Below are 24636 nucleotides of genomic sequence, written 5' to 3'. Positions count from 1 at the left end.
TGGCTTCAGTCACTAATGAGGAAAAACTGATTTGGCCTAGGAAAGTAGAAGTAAATGCATGTTTTTCACTACTTGTTTATAAAAGGTCAAACTCTCAAAAAATACATATATTATTTTTTCCTTTTTTGTACATTTTAAATTCACTCTTTTTTGGTGTACTGTAAGTTGTGACAAACTCATACAGTAGTAAAGTTACCTCCACAGTCAAGATATAGAAAAGTTAAATGAATTCATTTCATTATCACAACAGCATGTACATACAACTGAGCCACAGACTATAAATATACAGAATAGTATTTTACCTGAAGAGCTATGATGGCATCAACCTCTTAGAAGGCTGAACTACACAGGTAAGAAGGTGGCGGTGGTGGATCCATAACCATCCTCGACAAAGAGCAGTACCAGGCAGAAATTCACTGCTACTCCCTCTGGATGACAGCAACACCAGAAGTGGCCCAGCCAGGGCTTATTTCACACTTAACCAGGCTGAGGGACATTCCAGCCTCCACCCAAGAAACCCTACCTTTCAGTTTAATTCAATGCCAGTCTACATTTCCCACAGCCAACAAGTCAAACAATAGGAGGAGTATGTTGACAGTGGAAAATACCTTACTATATACCATAGATGCAGATAAACTACCTTTCTGGAGGGCAATTTGGCGAAATTATAAGGCTACAAAAAGTAGCAAACTTTTTCCCTCAAGAGTTCTACTTCTAAGCATTTTTTCTAAGGAAATAATCAAGGAAGGGCAAAAAGCTTTAGTTACAAACTAAAGCAGCCCTGGAAACAAGCTAAATGTCCAACTGAGGACTTATCACAGAAGCCACATGATGGAATAGGAGGGGATTGTATATTTGTATTGTGAGATTAGCCATATACCATTATTCTAAAGCATACATATTTCACATATTTAAGTCTGAAATCTGAAGTGCCTTACAATAGCTTTTCCTAATTTATTTGGCAGCATGTTTTTTTTCTTAGTGATACATAACATAAAGGTTAACCTCATGCTAATTATAGGGGGAAACGTTCAAGTTATAAGGGGACAGCAGATTATAAATAACACAAAGTAAAATCTAGGTTTTATGAAAGTTATAGTCAGTATACATGCCTAGAACAAATATTAGAAGATACACACCAAAATGTTAACAGTATTTAGCATCAGGTGTATAATGAGTTTGTTGGATTTTTTTTTTTTAGTTTAATGAACTAAAAGGCAAGTCACGCCTCCAACCCCATATCAACTTGGTACACCCTATACATAGCATAAGTATGTCTGCCATACCTACTAACTCAATTCTTATTGAACAGTACCTGCTATGGGAAAGAAACGAGTCAGTATCACAGGAGACAAATGTACAAAATAATTTAATTGCCTTGGGGGAGCTCTAGTACCTAGCAAAAGAATTTACAGTCAGAAGAGTCTTCAGGTAGGTAAGTCAGGAGCAACATGTTAGTTTTACTCCCAAGACGATCCACTTAATATAGATAAAAACATGTCATGTTCTGTCCAACACTCCATAATTCAAAGTATGAATTAGAGTTTCATCACATAAGTTAAAATAAATATCCTTTATAAGTCATCTAATGCATTACACAGATGACAAAAGTTCAAACTCTTTGGGTAGAGTCTCAAGATTAAAAATGAAAAGCACATTATCATCATAATTTATCAGATAATAGACATATAATCAATGACAAATTAGCAGCAGCAGGACACACCACACCACTTAACTCTTTGTTGTTTATTACGAGCTTTGAAAAATTACATTTTCTCATTCTTTCCAGAAGCTTTCCTTGTTCATCTTTACCATCCAGCTCACTATGCTGGAGCAGTAAGATGGCTACAACACTAAGTTAGTCCCTGCTCTAAAGGCATTCACAATTCAGCCGAGCAAATGAGTTTAAACATATATACACAAACACACACACATACGCACACATCCGTAAGAGTTCAGATAAATTAAATCAGTTCCAAAATGATGGTCAAAGTTTCAAAGGAAAAAGCATGTTAATCAGCCTTCAGAGATGTTCAGCATTTTTGACAAGAAGGGATGGAGCTATTTCAGGAAAACAGCAAAGGAAGTACAAACACCTGGCAGAGGCAGAAGACATGCAGCAGCAATTTACAGTAGAAAATAAGGCTGAATAACTAAGTCAGGACCAGAACTTAGAAGGTCTTGAACACCAAAGAGTATGACCTTTCTCTTCAGTGCAATGAGTACCAATGTTTCTCAAGTAAGAGTGAGAGTTTTGCTTATACAGAAAAGACTGGAATTTCTAGGAGGGAATTCAACTAACTCTGGCAAATACTTACTGAGCAACCACAATGTTCCAGATACTAGAATTAAAAACTGAAGGTGGTGGAGGGATGAGAAGCAACTGCAAAGAACACCAGGGAATTTGGGGAGTGCTGGAAGTTTTCAATTTCTTGATCTGGGTGGTGTTCACTCTGTAGGAATTCATGAGGCAGATTCTCTTTGATTTGAGCACTACGCTGCATGTATGTTATACTTTTAAAGGTCTGTTATTAAAAAAAAAAAAAAAAAAAAAGCCTAGACCCTGCCTCAAAGAAGCCCCCATCTAGGAAAAACTTGTCCATAAAAAGATTTATCAGTGTCAAAGAAGATATACAAGGTATCCAAGAAGCAGGGAGTGTCCAAGAGAAAACCCAGAAGCAATGATGTCTTAGGTGCTTTTAAAGAATAAATGAAGAAGGAAAAAAAAGAATAAGTTTGTCAGGTAAATAAGAGAAAGAAGGGTGGCCCAGGCAAAAGATGAACATACCAAAAAGGCAACAAAGCAAGCAATAGAATAGTTTATCTAGAGACCTGCAAGTAGTTTCAACAGTTCAAAGACAGTTATATATAGTCAGTATATATGCCTATATTTCCGTAAGCTAACAGCAGTAACAGAAAAGACAAAAAAGGAATAGACATAAAGTGAATATCATGACTGATTAGATGTGGGTGGAAAGCAAGAGTAATGTGCTAGAGATGGTTCCCAATTATCCAAGAACAATTTGGTATTTGAGGCCCTCCGTAATCTTACTGTTGCCTCATCTGTCATCGCTCTACCCTGAAACTTGACTTGGGACAGAAAAGTCTTTTCCCTTCTTCATTCAACACACATCTAATTTGTCCTGCATGCCAATGGCTAAGGCTACCAAATCCCGGCATCAAGGGACTGAAAGGCTCCCTCTTTAGTAGGAAAAGCAACAAGGATATTAACAATAAGGTACCAGGAAACAGATGTGGTTCAACCAACTGGGCTCCCAGCTACCATATAGGAGGTCCAGGGTTCGATGCCCAGGGCCTCCTGTTTAGGGCAAGCTGGGCTATGCAGTGAGCTGGCCCACACGGAGTGCCAGCCCACGTGGTAATGCTGCCCCGCACAGGAGTGCAGTCCCACGTGGAAGTGCCACCCTGTGTGGGAATACCACACAGTGCAGGGAAAGCCACCCTGCCAGGAGTGCCAGCCAACGTGGAGAGCTGGTGCAGCAAGATGAAACAACAAGAGACACAGAGGAGAGAAAATAAGAAGACGTAGCAGAACAGGGAGTTGACGTGGCACAAGAGAGTAATCTCCTCTCTCCCACTCAGGAAGGTCCCAGAGCCACCTAATGAGAATATAAGTGGACACAGACAGCAGACAACAGGGGTAATGGGGGGAGGAGTAAATAAATCTTTAAAATAAATAAATAAGGTACAGGCAGCAAAACAGAGTACGTCACCCAGTGTGCAAGGTTTGCTGCCAGAAATGGAAGTTTAACACTCAGCTGAGTGGAGGGTGTGGGGAGTGGGGCATATGGGAATCCCCTATTTTTTTTTTAATGTAACATTTTGTGTGAATGATATATCCTTTAAAAATAAATTACAGATGTGGCTCAAGTGATAATGCCTCCGCCTACCATATGGAAGACCCTGGGTTCAATTCCTGGGGCCTCCTGGCGAAAAAAAAGAAGAGAAAGCATGTCTGCATGGCAAGCCAGTGCCTGCGTGGTAAGCCAAGTGCCCGCGCAAGTGAGTCACCCAGCAATATTATGAGGCAACAAAAGAGAGACAAAGGGGAGAGTCAAGGTGAAGCACAGCAGAAACCAGGAACTGAGGTGGCACAGCTGACAGGGAACCTCTCTCCACATCAGAGGTCCCCAGGATTGAATCCAGGTGAATCCTAGAGGAGAAAAAATGGAATGACAAAAAAAAGAGATAGAGAAGATCACACAGCAAATGGACACAGACAGCAGCAAAAACAGCAGGGCAGGGGAGGGGGGAAATAAATCTTTTTTAAAAATTTTTAAAAATTAAAAATATATTAAAAACAAAAAACCACTCAGCTGAGCCTTGAGGTATGATTAAAAGCTCATCAATGAGGAAGCAGATATGGCTCAACTGACAGAGCATCCGCCTACCACATGGGAGGTCCAAGGTTCAAACCCAGGGCCTCCTGACCCATGTGGTGAGCGGGCCAATGCACAGTGCTGATGCACGCAAAGAGAGCCGTGCCACACAGGGGTGTCCCTGCATAGGGGAGCCCCATGTGAAAGGAGTGTACCCCAAAAGAAGAGCCGCCCTATGAGAAAAAAGTGCCACCTGCCCAGGAGTGGCGGGAGAGCTGACACAGCAAGATGATGCTACAAAAATAGACATAGATTCCTGGTGCCACTGACAAGAATACAAGCAGACACAGAAGAACATACAGTGAATGGACAGAGAGAACAGACCGGGGGGGGGGGGGGCGGGTAGAAGGGGAGAGAAATAAAAAAATAAATCCTTAAAAAAAAAAGCTCATCAATGAAAGTGACGGGTATAAGAGCTAGGGGAAAGGAGCTCTGCATCCCAGTGGAAACGTTTACAGGAAGCACAGGCCCCACATCTCATCCATATTCAAGTCCTATCTCAATTCTCCAAATTACAGCTGCCTTTATCCCTACTACCTTCATCCCCACATCTTCCTACCTCAACTCCTTACTTGCGCTTGCACACCAATACAAGCCTTCTCCAAGCACTAGCACGAGTGATCTTAAAAGGAAATCAGGGGAGGCAGATGTGGCTCAAACGACTGGGTTCTCATCTACCATATGAGAGGTCCAGGGTTGGATTTCCGAGGCCTCCTGGTGAAAGCAAGCTGGCCCGTACAGGAGTGCTGGTGCAGTAGGATGACACAATAAAAAGAGATGCAGAGGAAAGACAATAGGAGACAAGGCAGACCAGAGAGCAGAGGTGGCACAGGAGATTGAGCACCTCTCTCCCATTCCAGAAGGTCCCAGGATCAGTTCCCGGTGCTGCCTAAAAAAAAAGACAAGCAGGCACAGAAGAACACACAGTAAATGGACACAGAGAGCAGACAGCACAAAACAACAGGGGGGAGGGGGGTAAATAAATCTTAAATAAAAGAAAATAGAAAGTCAGATGGTGAAACTCCCTACCATGTCTTCTGATAGCTGTACAATAAAATCCAAACATGGCCCTGCCGTCCCTGACAATCTCATGCGGGGCCTTCTCCACACCCAAGCACATTCTACACAGGCCATCTCTCAGGATTCTAGCACATTGAGTTCTTTGCTGTTTCAGGAACTTTATACATGGAGAGGGTCCTGTCCCCTCTGTCCAGATCTTCACCAACACACACAGGCACATGCACACACCCCTCAACAAATAGGAATGTCTTTCGTGCCTCACACTAATGTCATTTTCTCAAAGAAATTCCAAGACCACGCAAGTTACTTCTGATCTCCACATCTGGTTTAGGGGGCAAAGGTCAGAGAACAAGGAGTCCCTTTGCGGACACAGTGAGTTTGGAAAGCCTGTGCGACACCCAAGGAGCTCTCCAGGGCACAGATGATCCCGTGAGTCAGGACAGACATCTGCACTCAATCAGGACAGACATCTGCACTCAAACAGAGGTTTAGACTTCAGCACATCAGGTGGACGTCAGGGAGAACAGCACACAGCAGTGATTCTCAACTTGGGGTGGGGCACCCTCATCTCTAAGTCACTGTATGGAATGAAATGTTACTGATGGGAGCGAGGCTGATGCCACACCAATGGTATGGACACAGAAAAGGACCGAGATACACTGGATAAAACGCAGGGTACAAAAGACTGAGACACAATAGCCAAAAGTGTAAGGAAAATCAGGAATGTTGTCCCACAATTCCCCCAAATTCCTATGTCCTTTTATGCTTCTCACTTCCTCCCTTCATCTGACAAACCCTGCTCATATTTCAAAGGCCAGTCCAAAAGGCACCTCCTCCCGGAAGCCTTTCTTGACTTCTTCAAATAAAACCAATTACCCTTCCCTATGTCCCCAAAGATTTTCTTTTATTGCTAGTACATAATATTTGACCTATATACAATAGTTTCTCAACAGTACCATTAGGGCAGTTATTGCCGTCTGCCTTGTACTACACTGTAAACCCTTAGGAACAGAGAATATGTCCGATTCAACTGTGAGACTTCGAGAGAGTGGGCAAAAATTTTTTAACTTAAAAAAAAGTCAAGAAGGGCAAATAATTGGGCAGAGGCTATGGAGAGCTCTTCCACTCATTCCTCTTGTAAAATAAAATAGTACATCCTAATTACTTTGACTTACAAGTTCATATTTTGTTAAAGTAACACACGCTTATATAGTTTTTAAAAAATCACTATTAAACACAAAACACCCTCTCATCAAAATGTCTATCCTGTCAAAACAATACAATGATATAGTCATTTCAACAAAAATATTAAATGCCCATAGTTTAGCTGGGGACTTAATATATTGCCTTTTCGAGATTACTGTGAATTCTGTACAAAAGGAATGCAGAAATGCTGCAAAGACGCTGGAGGATATACGAGGGTGTCAATCCTGGATTTGGACCAACTGCCGCCTGCATTATTGGGAAGCCTTTCCTGCCAAGCCAAGGTTAGGCATTCAGTCAAAAATTGTTTCCAGCAAGTGCTTCTTTCCCCCCACCTCCACCCCCTCACACATACAGACACAGTCCTTTAAAAGTCAACAGAAAGACTCTTTATAATGCCACTTTTGAAAACGAGGACTAAAGTGCGTCCAATTAACAAACACAAGTCTTGAGTAATTAATTCCACAATAAAGGTTAACACGGTCCACGCCAAAAGTCCACACGGGCGTGGCGCACCTCACCAACAAGACTGTCAGGGAAAGGGAGAACTAAAACTTTCATATTCGCTCGGGCCGGGAATGAGAGTGTGCGGGCTCAGCCAAAGTTCTCGGTTCAGCAGTGGGGGGAGTTTTAGCGGCCGGTGAGGGGGAGATGGGGCTAGAGAAACCGTAAACAGGCAAAAGATAATCACATCACCGGAAAAATCAATTCAACGAACACACACGCAAAAGGAACAACGCGCGGATTCTTTACAAGAAGGCAGCCGGCCGTGGGGGCCCGGCGCGGGCCTGGCGCGCGCACCAAGTCCACTCGAACAAACTTTAGAAAGCGGGAGAAACTTTTCGCGGAGGATACGCGGGAGCTGCGCGAGGCCTGCGGCTTTCTCTTCACCAGCCGCTCGGCCCCTCAACTTCCCGAGCGCCGGGAAGCGCGGGCCCCGCGCGGCCAGGGCCGGGGGCCACGCAGGGGGAAGCGCGGGGAGGCCCGAGGCCCGACCCGCGCCCCACCCGCAGCCCGACTCCGGGCGGGGCGGCGGGGGGGCCCGTACCCCGCGCGCCCGCGGGGCGCCGCTCCGGGCACCCCGGCCCGAGGACCCTCGGAGCCCCGCACGGGAGCCCGCGCCCGCGCGAAGGAGGCGGGAAGACAGGTACCAGCGGCGAGCAGAGCGAGCGCAGGAGGATCCCGAGGCCCGAAGCCGACGGCCGCCGCTTTGTCTCCCTCCCGTCGGGCTCGGAGGAGGAAAGGGGCCGCCCCGCGCCCCCGCCCCCGCCCGCGGCCCGGCCCCGGCCCCGCCCGCCCTTCCCGGTGCCTCCCGCCGCCGCTGCCGGGCCCGCTCCCCTTGGCCCTGCTGGACCCCCGCTTTGTAGGGGAACCCCGACTCGAAGACAGCCTGGCGCGGCCAGGCCAGAACCCCCTGGGGACCTCTGGCTCTGCTTCCCCACCGCAGAATTACTTTATCCCAGGCCCCAAGAGGGTGCTCCGGCCTGAGTGACCCTGCGAGGAAGGAGGAGCGGCGACTCCGGGAACGGCCGGGCGGGAGCGCTGGGAGCGAGGTGAGTCACCGCGGTGAGCTCAGGTGAGTCTCGGGCGGCGGCCCCACTCAGGCCCCGCCCTGGCCCGAGCCCCACAGACCCGGGCGCGGCTGCGCGAGGTCCCGGGCCTGCACTCAGGTGTGTCACAGGTGATCGCGAGTCACTTGCTCTCTGAGAAGTGCTCTGGGTTCATCCCCTGGTTTTACCGAAGGAGAAACTGAGGCTAAGTAAAGGTCCCACAGCTTAAGGCAGAGTGGAACTCAAAGCCCACACAAACAAGTTTAAGAGACCTGGATTCTAGCCCTATCCCGTTGATAATTTAGAAAATTTTATTCTCACTCTGTGTTTCTTATCTACGTAGTGAATACTCTTCAAAAGAAAATACTACAAAACAAACACAACTTACTGTATACTTGTTTTTTTTAACAAATTAGTTTTATTAATACGTATTAATAAAGCATACAATTCATCCAAAGTATACACTCAATGATATTTGGTATAATCGCATAGTTGTGTATTCATCACTTCAATCATTATTAGAGCATTTTTATTATTTCAATAATAATAAAAAACAGACAAGAAAATCTTCACCTCTCAGTCTCACCATGTGCTTCCCCTGCTGTACATAGCTGCCATTTCTGGCTATTCTTGCACAATTATTTATTCAGTTTTATTGAGATATATTCATGTACCATATGATCTATATAATCAATGGCTTTTAGTGTAATCACACTGTTGTACAGTCATCACCACAAAAAATTTTAGAACAATTTCATTACTCCAAAAATAGAAACTCTACACCCCTTAGCAGTCCTTCCCCAGTGCTTCATAACCACTAATCTAATTTGGTTTTTATAATTTGATTTAAATTTATATTTTATATAAATGGAATCATACAAGATGTAGTACTTTGTATTTGGTTTCTTTCAGTCAGCATAATGTGGGTTTTTTTGTCTGATATTAACGTCTTTTAGTATTAACATACATTTGTTCAGTTCCAAAGAAAAACAGTCTTATATGTGCAATTTTACCAATATTCATTTCACATGCAGTTTTACTATGCTATACAGTTCCATGTTACATTTTTTAGCTTTCCTTGTAGTAATATAACCTTAGACTTCCCTTTAAGCCACTTTCATACACACATAATGGTACTGCTAGTTATAAACGTTATGTTTCAGCATTCACCTATTCTTTTCATTTCAAAAGATGAACACATAATTTTTACTAATTCTGCACAAGTTAACCCTCACCTTTTCATTTTCTAACCTCATTCTATTTTCTGGTGACCCTTATTCAACTTATTAACTCTATGAAATTACACAATATAGCACAATCATAGAGTATTTGTCCTTTTGTACCTGGCTTGCTTCACTCAACATAATGTCCTCCAGGTTCATCCATGTTGTCATATGCTTTACGCCTGCATTTCTTCTTACAGCTGCTTAATAATCATTTGTGTGACTATAACACAGTTTGTTTATCCATTCATCAATTGATTTATACCTGGGATGTTTCCAGCTTTGGCAGTCATGCATAACGCCGCTATGAACATCAGTCTGTTCATGTCACTGCTTAGTTCTTCTGGATATATACCTAATAGTGGTATTGCTGGGTCACCTGGCAAATCTATATTCAACCTCTTTAGAAACTGCCAAACAGTCCTCCACAGTAGCTGCACCATTCTATATTCTCATCAATAGTAAATAAGTGTTCCTATCTGTCCACATCCTCTTCAACACTTGTAGTTCTCTTTTTAGTAGTAGCCATTCTAATAGATGTGAAATGGTATCTCATTTTAGCTTTGATTTGCATCTCCCTAATCGCTATAGTGAAGTTGAACATTTTTTCATGTGTTTTTTTTGCCATTTGTATTTCTTTTTTGGACAAATATTTATTCAAGTATTTTGCCCATTTTTTAATCAGGTCGTTTGTATTGTTGAGGTGTAACATCTTTTTATATCATGGATATTAAACTGTTATCAGATACATAATTTCCAGATATTTTCTCTCATTGAATCAGCTGCCTTCTCACCCTTTTGACAATGTCCTTTGAGGTACAAAAGTTTAATTTTGAGGAGGTCCCATTTATCTATTTTTTTCTTTTCTTGCTTGTGCTTTGAGTGTAAGGTCCAAGAAACCACCACCTACTACAAGATCTTTAGGATGTTTCCCTCCATTTCCTTCTAGTAGTTTTTTGGTCCTGGCTTTTATATTTAGATCTTTGATCCATTTTTTACTTTATTCTTCCTTCATTATTTTGGATGTCGTTCTCCACTTCTCCCAGCACAATTTGTTGAAGAGACTGTTTTGTCCTGTTAAGGTGGACTTGGTAGGTTTGTCAAAAACCAGATGGCCATAGGGTGAGGATTTATTTCTGAACTGTCAGTTCTATCCCACTGATCAATGTGTCTGCCTTTATGCCAGTATCATGCTGTTTTGACCACTGTAGCTTTATAATATGTTTCATGGTCAGGCAGTGAAATTCCTCTCATATCCATACTTTTTTAGAATGCTTTTGGCTATTTGGCTATACTTTCCCTTCCAAATGAATTTGGTAATTACCTTTTCTATTTCTCTAAAGTAGGCTGTTGGAATTTGGATTGGTATTGTATTAAATCTATCTATAAGGCAGTCTGAGTAAGACTGACATCTTCACTACATTTAGTCTTCCAATCCATGAACATGGAATGTTTTTCCATTGGTTTAGGTCTTCATTGATTTCTTTTAGCATTGTTTTGTAGTTTTCTGTATATAGGTCCTCTACTTCTTTGGTTAAATTGATTCCTAGGTGTAGCAGTTCGCTGTAGTTATGAATTTAAAAAATAGATATTGGATTATGTTTGTAAACTGGTCTGAACCTGGGATGATTAAGTTATGATTAGGGCTTTGATTGGGCCATGTCAGTAGGGCATTGAGTCCAGGCCCCTTGGTGGATGGGGACTCAAAAGGCATGGCCAAAGACAGAGCTGGGGCTTTTTTTAATGGTGGAGTTTTGATGTTGGAGTTTGATGCTGAAGTCTTAAGCTGGAGCCCCAGAAACTAAGCTCACAAAGGAAAGAAGCAAGTACTTACTGAGCCTGGAGAGAAGCAAGACCTGGGAGGAGAGGAACTCAGGAAGCCTGAACCCTGGCAGACTTCAGCAGTCATCTTTCTCCAACACATGGAAATAGAACTTGGTGAGGGAAGTAACCTATGCTTATGGCCTGTTATCTGTAAGCTCCTACCCCAAATATATACCCTTTATAAAGCCCAGCAGATTTCTGGTATTTTGCATCAGCGCCCCTTTAGCTGACTAATACAGAATTTGGTACTGAGGAGCGGGGAAGTGCTTTTGCAATTATGGAAATCCTGGAATGGTTTTATAAATGGGTAGGGGTATTTTTTGGAGGAATTGTGAGATGCTAGGAAGAAAAGACCTACAGTGCTTTGAAGGGAATACTGACAGCAATATGAATGCTAAAGAGACTTTTTATGATGCCTTAGAAGTAAATGATGAAACTATTACTGGCAACTGGAGGAAAGGTGATCCATGTTTTAAAGTTGCAGAGAGCTTAGCAAGATTAACTTCTGGTGTTTTATGGAAGGCAGAATTTGCAAATGGTAAGCCTGGGCATTTAGCTGAAAAAATTTCCCAAGTAAACCCAGAGAATGCAGCTTGGCTTCTGTTTGCAGCTTATAGCAAAATGCTAGATGACAGAGATATGCTGAGGACTGAACTGGCAGGCACAAAGAAAACAGAAACTGATTCTGGAAATTCCAAGCCTCTGGAAATCAAGCTTCCTAAAGAAAGTGACCCATTGGAGGAATTAACTAAACTTGGAACTTGCAAATCAGGATTGAAGATACAGTTATGTCAGAAAGACTTGTGGAAAGTCTTACTATGTCATAGCTTGGACTCCAGATTCCTGTATGTTAAACCAACAGACTTTTTGAGAGAGCTGTATGAACAAAACCACTGTCAGCCTGGAATAAAAGGGACATGAAAAGGAGAGATTGAAGAAGAAACTGCTTCAAGAGGAAAACCATGGAAGCTGAGATCTGGAATTAAGACATCACCTTGGGCCAAGAGAGGAACCCCATCCATGTGCACAGAGAGGGTGACTTTGCCCCAGCAGTTGAAGAGAGTGGATGTTCCTGCCTGATATTCTTAGAGAATTTTGCTGCCCCAGGGTCTGGAGAGGATACGGCACATTCCCCAAGGATTAGAGTGGTTAAGGTCAGTACCCCGCAGGTCTGAGAGGAGTGGACCTGTCCCCCATGGATTAGGGAAGGCCAGGTGGTCAATTCATTGCTCTGAGAGGGTTGAGCCTGTATGCCAAAGGTTAGGGGGAATGTTGTCTTCACGTCACTGTAGTAGGGGGGTTAAGACTCTAACCCAAAGATTGGGTAAAGTGTGGCAATTACACCATTGCTCTTGGGGGTGAGGTCTGAAGCTTGGTTGACACCCAGATGCTCGATAAGGGTGGAACCAAGAAAATGGCCATTCGACAAACCTGTGGAAAGGGTGGGTTCCCATATGGCCCCAAGGAGAAGAAACCATCCTCTTAAGAATGACTCTCAGACTGAAATTGAATGGAGGATACCCTGCAGGTTTACTGAACTGTTCTGGACCCCTGACTCATGTTTCCCTCCCAATTTCTCCTTATTGTAATGAAAATGTTTATCCTTTGTCTGTCCATTTGTGTATTGGAAGCAGATAAATTGTTTTGTATTTTTCAGGGGTCTATAGTAAATGGGACTTTGCCCCATGACAAACTGTATTTCTTTAAATTAATTGTGATATGATTTAATACTTGCATTGTTACTGATTTAAGCATTTTTTTAATGTTGTAATGTCTTTTTGGAATTCAGAGGGTGGAGTGTAGCAGTTTGATATAGTTGTGAATTCCAAAAATAGATACTATGTTTATAAATTGGTCCGAACCTGGGCATGATAAAGTTATGATTAGGGCTTTGCTTGGGCCACATCAGTAAGATGTTCAGTCCCTGCCCCTTGGTGAGTGGAGACTCAAAGATAAAAGGCATGCCAAAGGACAGAGTTGGATTTTTTTTTTAAAGATTTATTTATTTTATTTATTTATCCTCCCCCCGTTGTCTGCTCTCTGTGTCTATTTGCTACATCTTCTTTGTCCACTTCTGTTGTTGTCAGTGGCATGGGAATCTGTGTTTCTTTTTGTTGCATCATCTTGTTGTGTCAGCTCTCCATGTGTGTGGTGCCATTCCTGGGCAGGCTGCATTTTCTTTCGCACTGGGCGGCTCTCCGTACGGGGCACACTGCTTGAGCGCAGGGCTCCCCCACACAGGGACACCCCTGCATGGCACGGCACTCCTTGCGCACATCAGCACTGCACATGACCCAGCTCCATATGGGTCAAGGAGGCCCGGGGTTTGAACCGCGGACCTCCCATGTGGTAGACGGACGCCCTAACCATTGGACCAAGTCCACTTCCCAGATCTTTTTTTTAATGTTGGATTTTTGATGTTGGAGTTTGATGCTGAAGTCTTAAGCTGGATCCCCAGAAAGTAAGAACACAGAGGAAAGAGAAGCAAGCCCTGGGAAGAGAGAAACCCTGAGCCCAGAGAGAAGCAAGACCTGGGAAGAAAGGAACTCAGGAAGCTTGTACCCTGGCAGATGTTGGCAGCCATCTTGCTCTAACACCTGGAAATAGACTTTGGTGAGGGATGTAACCTATGCTTATGGCCTGGTATCTGTAAGCTCCTACCCCAAATAAATACCCTTTATAAAACCCAGCAGATTTCTGGTATTTTGCATCAGCACCCCTTTGGCTGACTAATACAGTAGGTATTAAATATTTGAGTCTTTTTGTTGCTATTGTAAATGGAATTTTTCCCCTGATATCCTCCTCAGATTGTTCAATACTAATGTGCAGAAATATTACTGAATTTTCTGTATTGATCTTATACCCTCCACTTTGCTGAACTTGTTTATTAGCCAAGGTAGCTCTGTGGTAGACATTTAAAATATCAAAAAAGTGTAAATGTTAGAGAGGAGGTGGAGAGACTGGAATATGCTTATCCACTGTTGGTGGGTATGTAGAATGGTACAGCCACTGTGGAGGACTGTTTGGAAGTTCCTAAGGGAGGTGTATATAGACTATCCATGTGACCTGGCAATATCATTACTAGGTATATATCCAGAAGAACTGAGAGCAGAAACATGAACAGACATCTGCACACTGATGTTCATAGCAGCATTATTCACAATTGCCAAAAGCTGGAAACAACCCAGGTGTCCATCAACCCATGAATGGACAAACAAACTATGGTATCGTCACACAATGGAATATTATGCAGCTGTAAGAAGAAATGAAATCTTAAATCATGTGACAACATGGAATAACCTGGAGGACATTATGTTGAGCAAAGCAAGCCAGATACAAAAGAACAAATACTATATGATTATACTACTATGAACCAAACATATTGTGTAACATATTGTATGATTCAAAAAATTTTTTATAAAACTGGATTTACTCAAAAATTAAGGAATCAGAGGAAAACATATGGAACTGTCTTATCATTATTGTCCCAGTAAGTTTAGCTAACATTAACTACAATAAAAACTTGCACAAAAATCCATTCATTACTAAATGAAATCATTGAAGCCCCTCATAAAAAATGAGTCTTTAAAAAAAGACTGTGGGAAGCAGATGTGGCTCAATGGATAGAGCATCTTCTTACCATATAGGAGGTCTAAGATTCAAACCCAGGGCCTCCTGACCCGTGTAGTGAGCTGGCCCATGTGTAGTGCTGATGCATGCAAGGAGTGCCATGCCACACAGGGGCATCCCCCACGTAGGGGAGCCCCATGCACAAGACGTGTGACCTGTAAGGAGAGCCGCCCCCATGCAAAAACAGCGCCACCTGCCCAGGAGTGGCGCCACACACATGGAGAGCTGACACAGCAAGATGATGCAACAAAAAGAGACACAGATTCCCAGTGCCGCTAACAAGAATGCAAGCAGACAAAGAACACATAGTGAATGGACACAGAGAGCAGACAACAGGGTATGGGGGTGGGGAGAAATAAATAAAAAATCTTTAAAAAAAAAAGACTACTTTTAAAAAGAGCTAAAAACTTCCATTTTCAAGTAGTGTGTAGTTTATATTTTGAGTAATGCTTTCATTCTTAGCTAATAATTTATATTAAAACGATAATATTTAACACTCAAAAAAAAGAATTTTCTAAATATAGGCTCATGTCATCCACAAATAATGAGAGTTTTACTTCCTCTTTTCCTATTTGGATGCCTTTTTTTTTCTTGTTTATTTGCTCTAGCTAGAACTTCTTGCACAATATTGAATAACAATGGTGACAGTTGGCATCCTTGTCTTGTTCTGGATCTTAGGAGAAAGCTTTCAACTTTTCCCCATTGAGTACTATATGATGTTGGCTGTGGGTTTTTCATATATGCCTTTAGTCATATTGAGGAATTTTCCTTCTATTCCTATCTTTCAAAATGTTTTTAATCAAGAAAGTATGCTGGATTTTGTTGAATGCCTTTTCTGCATCAATCAAGGTGATCAGGTGATTTTTTTTCCCTTCAATTTGTTAATGTGGTATATTACACTAATTGATTTTCTTGTGTTGAATCACCCTTGCATACCAGGAATAAATTGCACTTGGTCAAGATGTGTAAGTCTTTTGCTATGCTGTTGGATTCTATTTGCAAGTATTTTGTTGAGAATTTTTGTATCTATGTTTATAAGAGAGATTGGTCTGTGATTTCCTTTTCTTGTAGTGTCTTTATCTGGCTTTCTCTTATTAGGATGATGTAATATTGGCTTCGTAAAATGTGTTGGGTAATTTTCCCTTCTCTTCAGTTTTGGAAGAGTTTAAACAGGATTGGTGTTAATTCTTGAAATGCTTGCTAGACTTTTCTTTGCTGGGAGATTTTTGATGATGGATTCAATCTCTTTAAATTTGATTGGTTTGTTAAGTTCTTGTATTTCTTGTAGCGACAGTGTAGGTTATTTGTGCATTTCTAGGAAATTGTCCATTTCATCTAGGTTGTCTGGTTTGTTGGCATACAGTTTCTTGTAATATTTTCTTATGACCCTTTTTTATTTCCGTGGAGTCAGTCATAACTTCCTCCCTTTCATTTCTGATTTTATTTATTTACATCTTTTCTCTTTTTTCTTAAAGAGTTTAGCTAGAGGGTTGTTAATTTTATGGGTCTTCTCAAAGAACCAGCTTTTAGTTTTGTTGATTTCTCTATTGTTTTTTTGTTCTCAATTTCATTTATTTCTGTTCTAATCTTTCTTATTTCTTTTGTTTTGCTTGCTTTGGGTTGGTTTGCTGTTCTTTTTCAAATTCCTCCCGTTTTTCAGTTAAATATTTGGTTTTAGTTCTTTCTTCTTATTTAATATAGGAGTTTGGGGCTATAAATTTCCCTCTCAGGACTACCTTCACTGTATCCGATAAATTTTGATAAGTTGTGTTCTTGTTTTCATTCATCTCGCTGTATTTACTAATTTCACTTACAACTTTTTCTTTGACCACTGATTGTTTAGCAGTGTGTTGCTTAGCCTCCACATTTGTGCAACTTTCTTGCTTTCCTATTATTAATTTCCAATTTCATTCCATGATGATCTGAGGAAGTGCTTTGTGTAATTTCAGTCTTTTTATATTTATTGAGACCTGCATTGTGATCTAATATGTGGTCTATCCTGGAGAAAGATCCATGAACACTTGAGAAGAATGGATAACCCACTGAGTTTGGGATATAACATTCTGTATACATCTGTTAGATGTAGCTCGTTTATCATATTGTTCAAGTTCTCTGTTTTCTTGTTGATCTTATGTCAGGTTGTTCTATCTAAATGATGTGAGTGGTGTGTTGTAGAGATGTCTATTTCTCCCTTCAGCTTTGCCAAGGTTTTCCTCATGTATTTTAGGGCACCCTGATTAGTTGCATAGATATTTATTGTCCCTTTATTAATATAAATTGTTCCTTTTATTAATATTAATGCACATTGAGATTTATTAAAATTGTATTCTTTATTAATATGTATCAGTAAAATTTATTTAAAATATATATATATATAATGGCCTGATGGATTGTCCCTTTTATTAGTATATAATGGCATTCTGTATCTCTTCTAACATTTTTGCATTTAAAGTCTGTTTCGTCCAATATTTGTATAGCTACCCCTGACTTTTTTGGTTACTGTTTGCATGGAGTATGTTTTTCCCACCTTTCACTTTCAGCTGGTTTGTATCCCTGGGTCTAAGCTGAGTCATCTGTAGGCAGCATATGGATGGCTCATGTTTTTTATCCATTCTATCAGTCTAGATCTTTTGATTGGGGAATTTAATCCATTCGCATTCAATGATGTTATTGTAAATGCATTATTTATTTCCACCATTTTATTCTTTGGTTTTCATATGTCATATCTTATTTTCATCTGTCTTTTTACTCTTTTAGTTATCCTTTCTGCTATTCTTGTCTTCTATACTCTCCTCCAAGTCTCTCTCCTGTCTTTTTCTTTTAGGCTATAAGGATCCCTTTAACATTTCCTCCAGTGGTGGATTATGTTTTACAAACTATCTTAATTTCTGTTCATTTGTGAATAATTTATTAATTTTTATAAACTTGATTTTTTAAAAATTTATCCTCCTGTCCCATCCACCCCCCAACATCATTGTTTGCAGTCGCTGTCTGCTTTCTGTGTCCATTTTTGCTATGTACTCTCTGTGTCTACTCGCCTTCTCTTTAGGAGGCACCAGGAACCAAACCCAGGACCTCCCATGTGGAAGAGAGACTCTCAATTGCTTGAGCCACCTCAGCTCCCTTGTTTGCTGTGTCTCTCATTGTCTTTCCTCTTTGTGTCTCTTTTGTTGCATCATTTTGTTGTGTCAATTTACTGTGCCTGTTGCCACGCCAGCTTGCCTTCTCCAGGAGGCACCAGGAACCGAACCTGGGACCTCCCATATGGCAGGTAGAAACCCAATTGCTTGAGCCACATCCGCTTCCCATTTGTGAATATTTTAAATTCACCTTCATATTTGAAGAACAGTTTTGCTGGATAAAGAATTCTTCACTGACAGTTTTTCTCTTTCAGTATCCTAATTGCTTCATACCTCTGTCTTCTTGCCTCCATGGTTTCTATGAGAAATCAGCACTAAGTATTACAGGGTGTCCTTGTATGTGAAGGTTTGCTTCTCCCTTGCTGCTCTCAGAAGTTTCTCTTTTATCTTTGACATTTGACATTCTGAGCAGTATGTGTCTCGGAGTAGGTCTATTTGCATTTATTCTTACACATATAAGTCTAAGGGGGACACTGTGCTTCTTAGACATGTAAGTTCATTTCTTTCATGAGAGTTGGTGAATTTTCTGCCATTATTTCCTCACATACTCTTTCTGCCCCTTTTCCCTTCTCTTCTTCTTCTGGAACTGCCATGACATGTATGTTGTTGCATTTGATGTTATCATTCAACCCCCTGAACCCCTGCTCAATTTTTTCCATTCTTTTTTCTCCCTGTTCTTTTCTCTCTTCAATTTCAGCTGTTCTGTCTTCTGCATAACTTATTCTTTCTTTGTAGGGTGGCACCGTGTGGGAGCGAGGTGACAGCAAGGGTTGGCTCGTCTCAGGTCTCATCGCAGGGATGAACAAAGAGCCACAGCAGCCGGCTGGAGGGCTCAGCCTCGTGGGGCATGGGCAGGGGCGAGCCGCAAGGGCGAGGCGAGCTGGCAGGGCGTGGGCAGGGGCGAGCCAGCAGGGGCGAGGTGAGCCAGCAGGGCATGGGCAGGGGCAAGTGAGCAGGGGTGAGGCGAGCTGGCAGGGCGTGGCAGGGGCAAGTCAGCAGGGGTGAGGCGAGCTGGCAGGGCGTGGGCAGGGGCGAGCCAGCAGGGGTGAGGCGAGCCGGCAGGGCGTGGGCAAGGGCGAGCTGCAGGGGCGAGGCGAGCCAGCAGAGCATGGACAGAGGCGAGTCAGCAGGGGTGAGGCGAGCTGGCAGGGCGTGGGCAGGGGCGAGCCAGCAGGGGCGAGGCGAGCCGGCAGGGCGTGGGCAGGGGCGAGCCAGGAGGGCATCGTTCTTGTTCTTTGTTTTCAGTTTTTAAATTAGAAAAGTTGTGGGTTTGCAGAACAATCGTGCACAAAACACGGGATTCCCACGTATCTCCCTAGACCAATACCCTGCACTCGGGTGGACCATTTGTTACAATTGATGATAGCACTTTTTAAATAATTTCCTGACTTTTTAACACTAGTAGCCAGCACTTTTTGAGAGATTCTATGTTCTAGGCAATGTGTGAAGTAATTTACATGGATTACCTCACTTAAAACACCCAATACACCGCCAGGGCCGTATGTCCTATTAAAAAAAAAAAAATTGTTTTTGTAAATTAGAGAAGTTGTAGGTTTACAGAAAAATCATGTAAAAAAAAATCAGCACACCCAAATAACCCCCTATTGTTGGCACTGTGCAGTGGTGTGGTACCTTTGTTACAACTGATTCTTATTATTAATAATAATATTTAATATTATTATTTAATAATATTTAATAAAATACTATTTAAAATACTATTTTATTAAAATAGTACTTAACAGTATTTAATAAAACTATTTTATTAAAATAGTCTTATTAAAATGGTACTATTAACTACCTCCTTAGTTTATATTAGGTGTATTTTTCCTATACACCACCCCATTATTAACACTTTGTAACAGTGCTGTGCATTTGTTATAATCCAGGAAAGAACATTATTATACTTGCACTATAAATTATAGTCCATTGTCTACAATAGGGTTCACCGTGTTATATAGTCCTATGTTTTATCTTTTCATCCTTATTCTAACATATACACCCTTAAGTTTCCCATCTTAACCGCATTCACCTGTATAATTCAGGGCTATTAATTACCCTCACAATGTGTACCATCCCGGCCATCCATCTCCAAACCTTTACAATCACCCTAAAGTGTCACTCTGCACAAATTAAGCATCAGTCCCCGTTCGCTAACCCCAAGCTATCTCTGGCTCGCCTGTATTCTAGATTCTGGCTCTCTGAGTTTGCTTATTCTAATTGTCTCATACCAGGGAGATCACACGTTTGCCCTTTTGTGCCTGGCTTATTCACTCAGCACAGTGTCCTCGAGGTTTTTATCTCAAGGTCTGCCCCTGGAACAGCAGGGACTTAAACCCGGCTCCAGCTGCTCCGTGTCTGCTGGGTCCATTTGCTCTCTCTACGTCCCCGAGCTTTCTCTCACTGGGCAGGGCCACCGGGCAATTGCCTCATTTCTTTTCCCCTAAGAGGCGATTTGGCTTTGATAAAAGGAGTGCTTGTCTTCTAATTCTTCTGTGGCTTCTCAGGGGTTTATACACCCTGTGGAAAGGCCTTCTTGGGCCCTAAGTGGTTAATCTCCCCCTCATGCAATTTTCTGTAGAATTTCCTGACCTGTGGCTACAATTCAGGTTGCACTGGCATTTTTTACCAAAGTTTCAAAATTTCATTGTCGGACTCCATTTTTTAAAATTAGAGATGCTGGTTGAGTTCGCAGTTAAATTGGAATGTTAAATGCTTTGCTTATTGCCTTTTCTTCAGATATTTTGTAACTCCCTGTCTTTTCCTGGTTTTAAAGACGCACTGAGCTCATAAAGCAGTTTCTACTCAACAGCTTGCGTGATGGCTCAGGTGGTCTCCCCTTTCGGGCTCACTCTATTCAATTTTCCAAGTTGCTGCCCTCCAGGTACCTTCTCGCAGACAGAGGTTGCTGTCATTTCCGGCAGGTTCCCATCACTGACCCGAGGCACACTGACCCCTAGAGCTTGTTCCCTCTGTGCATTAACGAGCTGTCAAGCGTCGCGGTCACTTCATTTTGGTCCCTTGCTCTTACATTCCCTTCTTCACTTCCTGGGAAAGCAGACTGGACTTCCTGAAGATCAGAATTTTCCCCAAAGCCACCCACGGGTGGCATCTAAGGTTGTTCTAAGAGGGCTTTAAGTTATTTTTGCAGCCCTGGGGGACTTCTGGTTTGTCTCCAGGGACTAGACACCTTTGAATATGAGCCAAAAATGGTTAAAAGGTTAGGGGGCCCTTCTTGAGTTCTTCTTTGATAAGGTCTATTTTATTCTCAAGTAACAGGGACGGACTTGTTCAAACTTTTATTACTTGTTGCCAAATGTAGTGCGTCTACTTTGTTCAGAGTTGGCTTCATTGACAGAGACACAAGTTAGCCATACGCTTTTGAAATCAGGCCAAGCTCGTTGTGAATTTTAAGATTTTTTAAAAACTTGCACAAAAAATCTTTGGGCAGTCTTTTTCCTCCATTAGTTGAGTGTTTTCCATGAAACAATATATAGTCTATTTGCCATGACACCTCCAGAGGAAGCTCAGTGCAACCTGACCTTTGTCTCAAGCCTCAGGCAACACTACCGAAGCCCTCCCCCCCCCAGCTTCTCCAGGATGAGCTGGAAGTGACAGGCTGTGGCCTCTGCTTGCCAGTCCCCTGCTGCTGGGCCACAATCCTCTCGACCCCTGAAAACTGCCCCACTGGGAACCCAAGCGCCTGGCAACCAGGGACAACCACCAGCAGGCAGGTGGAGGGCTGCCCACCACTCTGGCCCACGCAACAGGAAATGACGGCACTTGTACAGCATGTGGGGGGGGGCATTGAAGCCTGGGGGCCAGCCCGATGCCAGGCTGCCGTTCCCCGCAGGGCACCGTGGTGGGACGCTGCGCCCCTGCCGCCTGCTCCTTCCTCTCCTCACTAAACCCTTGCCCGGCAGCCCAGAGGCCATCCCGCCTCCAGAGGGCACAGGAGCCTCCCGGCTCTCCAAGGCTTCCTGCTTGTTTCTCTGTTTGGGGGGGGGCATTGAGATGGGGCCAATGTGGCCCCAAGGGCAGGAGCGGGAGCACAAAGCGCCTTCCCAAGGGTGTGTGCTTGGCCTGGTTTGTTTGGTTTGGGGATTATTTTTCTCACAGCGTTACTTATTTTAAGGATGATTTGCATACAGTGAAATGCACCGGGTCTGAAGTGCGAGGTTCTGTGAGCTTTGAAAAGGCCCCTGGCAGTGTAGCCACCTCCTGCTCAGGAGAAAGACATGTCCCTCACCCTTTCCCATCGACGTCCCCCTGCCCCGACGCAAGCTCCGCTCCAATTTCCATCCCTGTGGATCTGTTCTGCTGACTCTTGAACTCCATGTAAATAGAAATAAAATGTTTCTAGGAAAACATTTTGAGGTAAATGAAAATGAAGACTCAACCGACCAAAACTTACAGAAGGCAGCTAAAGCCAGTGCCTCGAGAGAAATTGAGAGCTGAAGATGGAGGAGCATCAAGAGCCTAATGGACTACCTAAGACACAAAGAAGAGCAAATTCAAACCAAAGAAAGAAGAAGGAAGGGAATAATAAAGATCAGAGCAGAAATTAAAGAAGCAGAGTATAGGAAAACAATGTCAAAAATGAACAAACCAAGTCAGTTGTTTAAAAACAAATAACAAAATAAATAAATCTATGTCTGGTTGACCCAACAAAAAAGAAAATACTCAAATTACAAAACTCAGAAATGAAAGAGGGGATATTTCTTAATCTTACATAAAACGATTACAGGGAATACTATGAAAACCTGTATGCCAAAATGATACGTATCTTAAAATGAAACAGATTACTTGAAACATAAAAACTACTTAATTTGACTCTAGGATAAATAGATTATCTGAAAAGAACTCTAAAAAGTAAAAACATCCAAAAAATTTTTTTTAAATCCACCCAAAAAATCTGGGCCCAGAAGACTTCACTGATGAAAACTACCATGCATTTAAAGAAGAATTAACGCCAATTCTTTGTAAACTGTTCTAAAAACAGGAGAGCAGGAAACATCCCCCAACTCATTCTATGAGGCTAGTATTACCCTAATATGAGAACCAGATAAAGCCTAATAAGAAAAATACATACCAATGTATTTTACATATATGGACATAAAAATCCTCTGCATAAAACTGTCAAACTGAATCCTGCAACATACAAAGGATTATACATCATAAATCAAGTTAGATTTATACCAGAAATGCAAAGTTGGTAATGACTTTCAAAAATCAGTTAATGTAATACACCATGTCAATAGAATAAAGGACAAAAAACACACATGGTCAGCCTCAGTAGATGGAGCAAAAGCATTTTACAAAATCCAATGCCCCTTCATGAACAGCGCAATCAGCCAGCTAAGAATAGAGGGGGCTTCCTTAGCCTTATACTGTCAAAGCAATTCCTATCAGCTGACTTTTTGAGAAAAATCAGCAAACTGATCCTACAATTTCATATAGAAATGTGAGGAACTCTGAATAGCCCAGAAAATCTTGAAAATAAAGAACAAAGTTGGAGGACTCACAATAACCAGTTTCAAAGTCAACCACAAAGTTACAGTCATTGGTGGTACAGGCTTAAGGACAGACATACAGATCAATGGAATAGAAATGGCAGTGCACAAAACAACCCTGACATTTATGGGTCAATTGATTCTGACAAAAGTGCCAAGACTATTCAATGGGGAAAGACCAGTCTCTCCAACAAACTGTTCTGGGACAACATGGTATTCTGATGGCCCTTATCTCATGCCATATAAAAAACAAAACAAAACAGGAAGTGAATCAAAGACTTGAATATAACAGCTAAAACTATAAAACTCTCAGAAGAAAACATAGGTGTAAATCTTTGTGACCTTGGATTATGCAATGATTTCTTGGTTATGGCACCTAAAGTGCAAGTAATCAAAGAAATAATAGATACACTAGACGTCATCAAAATTAAGAATTTTGTGCTTTAAAAGACACTATGAAGAAAGTGGAAAGGCAACCCACAGAATGTGAGAAAATATTGCAAGTCATATGTAACAAAGGATTAGTATCCAGAATAAATAATTCAATCCAAGGATAAATAACCCAATTAAAGGAGGGCAAAGGACTTGACTAGACCTTTCTCCAAAGAAGATATACAAGTGACCGATAATCACATAAAAAGATGTTGACCATCACAATGAATCAGGAAAATGCACATCAATAATTACATGAGATTCTACCTCAAACCCATGAGCATGGCTAAAATAAAAAAAGACAACGAGTACGGGGAGAAACTGGAGCCCTCACTGCACTGCTGGTGATAATGTAAACTGGTGCTAACAGGTTAGAGGACAGAATGCAAGTTCCTCAAAATACTACACAAGACTCAGAAATTCCACTACTAGTTACACATCCAAGAGAAATGAAAACGCACATCCACCACAATGAAACTATGTCAACAAAAGGTCGTAGCCCCATCATGCATACTAACCAAGACACGGAAACTGCATGTGTGCATCACTGGTGAGGAGATACCTAAAGCATGGTCCAGCCAGGCAATGGACTATTTCTCAGCCATAAAGAGGAATGAAGCACTAATACAGGCTAAAACTTGATCATCATGTTAGGTGAAAGAAGCCAGTCACAAAAGACCACACATTGTATGACTCAATTTTTA

At 42.0% G+C, this 24636-nt stretch overlaps 1 long non-coding RNA gene across 1 annotated transcript in view; it reads left to right on the top strand.

Moving 5' to 3' along the window:
- The first annotated feature begins 7624 nt into the window (after positions 1–7624).
- LOC131278849 (uncharacterized) overlaps positions 7625–24636 on the top strand; it is a 27291-nt gene continuing 10279 nt past the window's right edge. The window contains exon 1 of the long non-coding RNA XR_009186302.1: positions 7625–8176. This is a non-coding gene — a long non-coding RNA (uncharacterized lncRNA). The remainder of the gene's footprint in view (positions 8177–24636) is intronic.

This window comes from Dasypus novemcinctus, chromosome 6 (assembly GCF_030445035.2).
Source record: "Dasypus novemcinctus isolate mDasNov1 chromosome 6, mDasNov1.1.hap2, whole genome shotgun sequence".
Taxonomy (NCBI): Eukaryota; Metazoa; Chordata; class Mammalia; order Cingulata; family Dasypodidae; genus Dasypus; species Dasypus novemcinctus.
The sequence above is the reverse complement of the archived record's forward strand: the minus strand, read 5'-3'. Positions and strand labels throughout refer to the sequence as shown.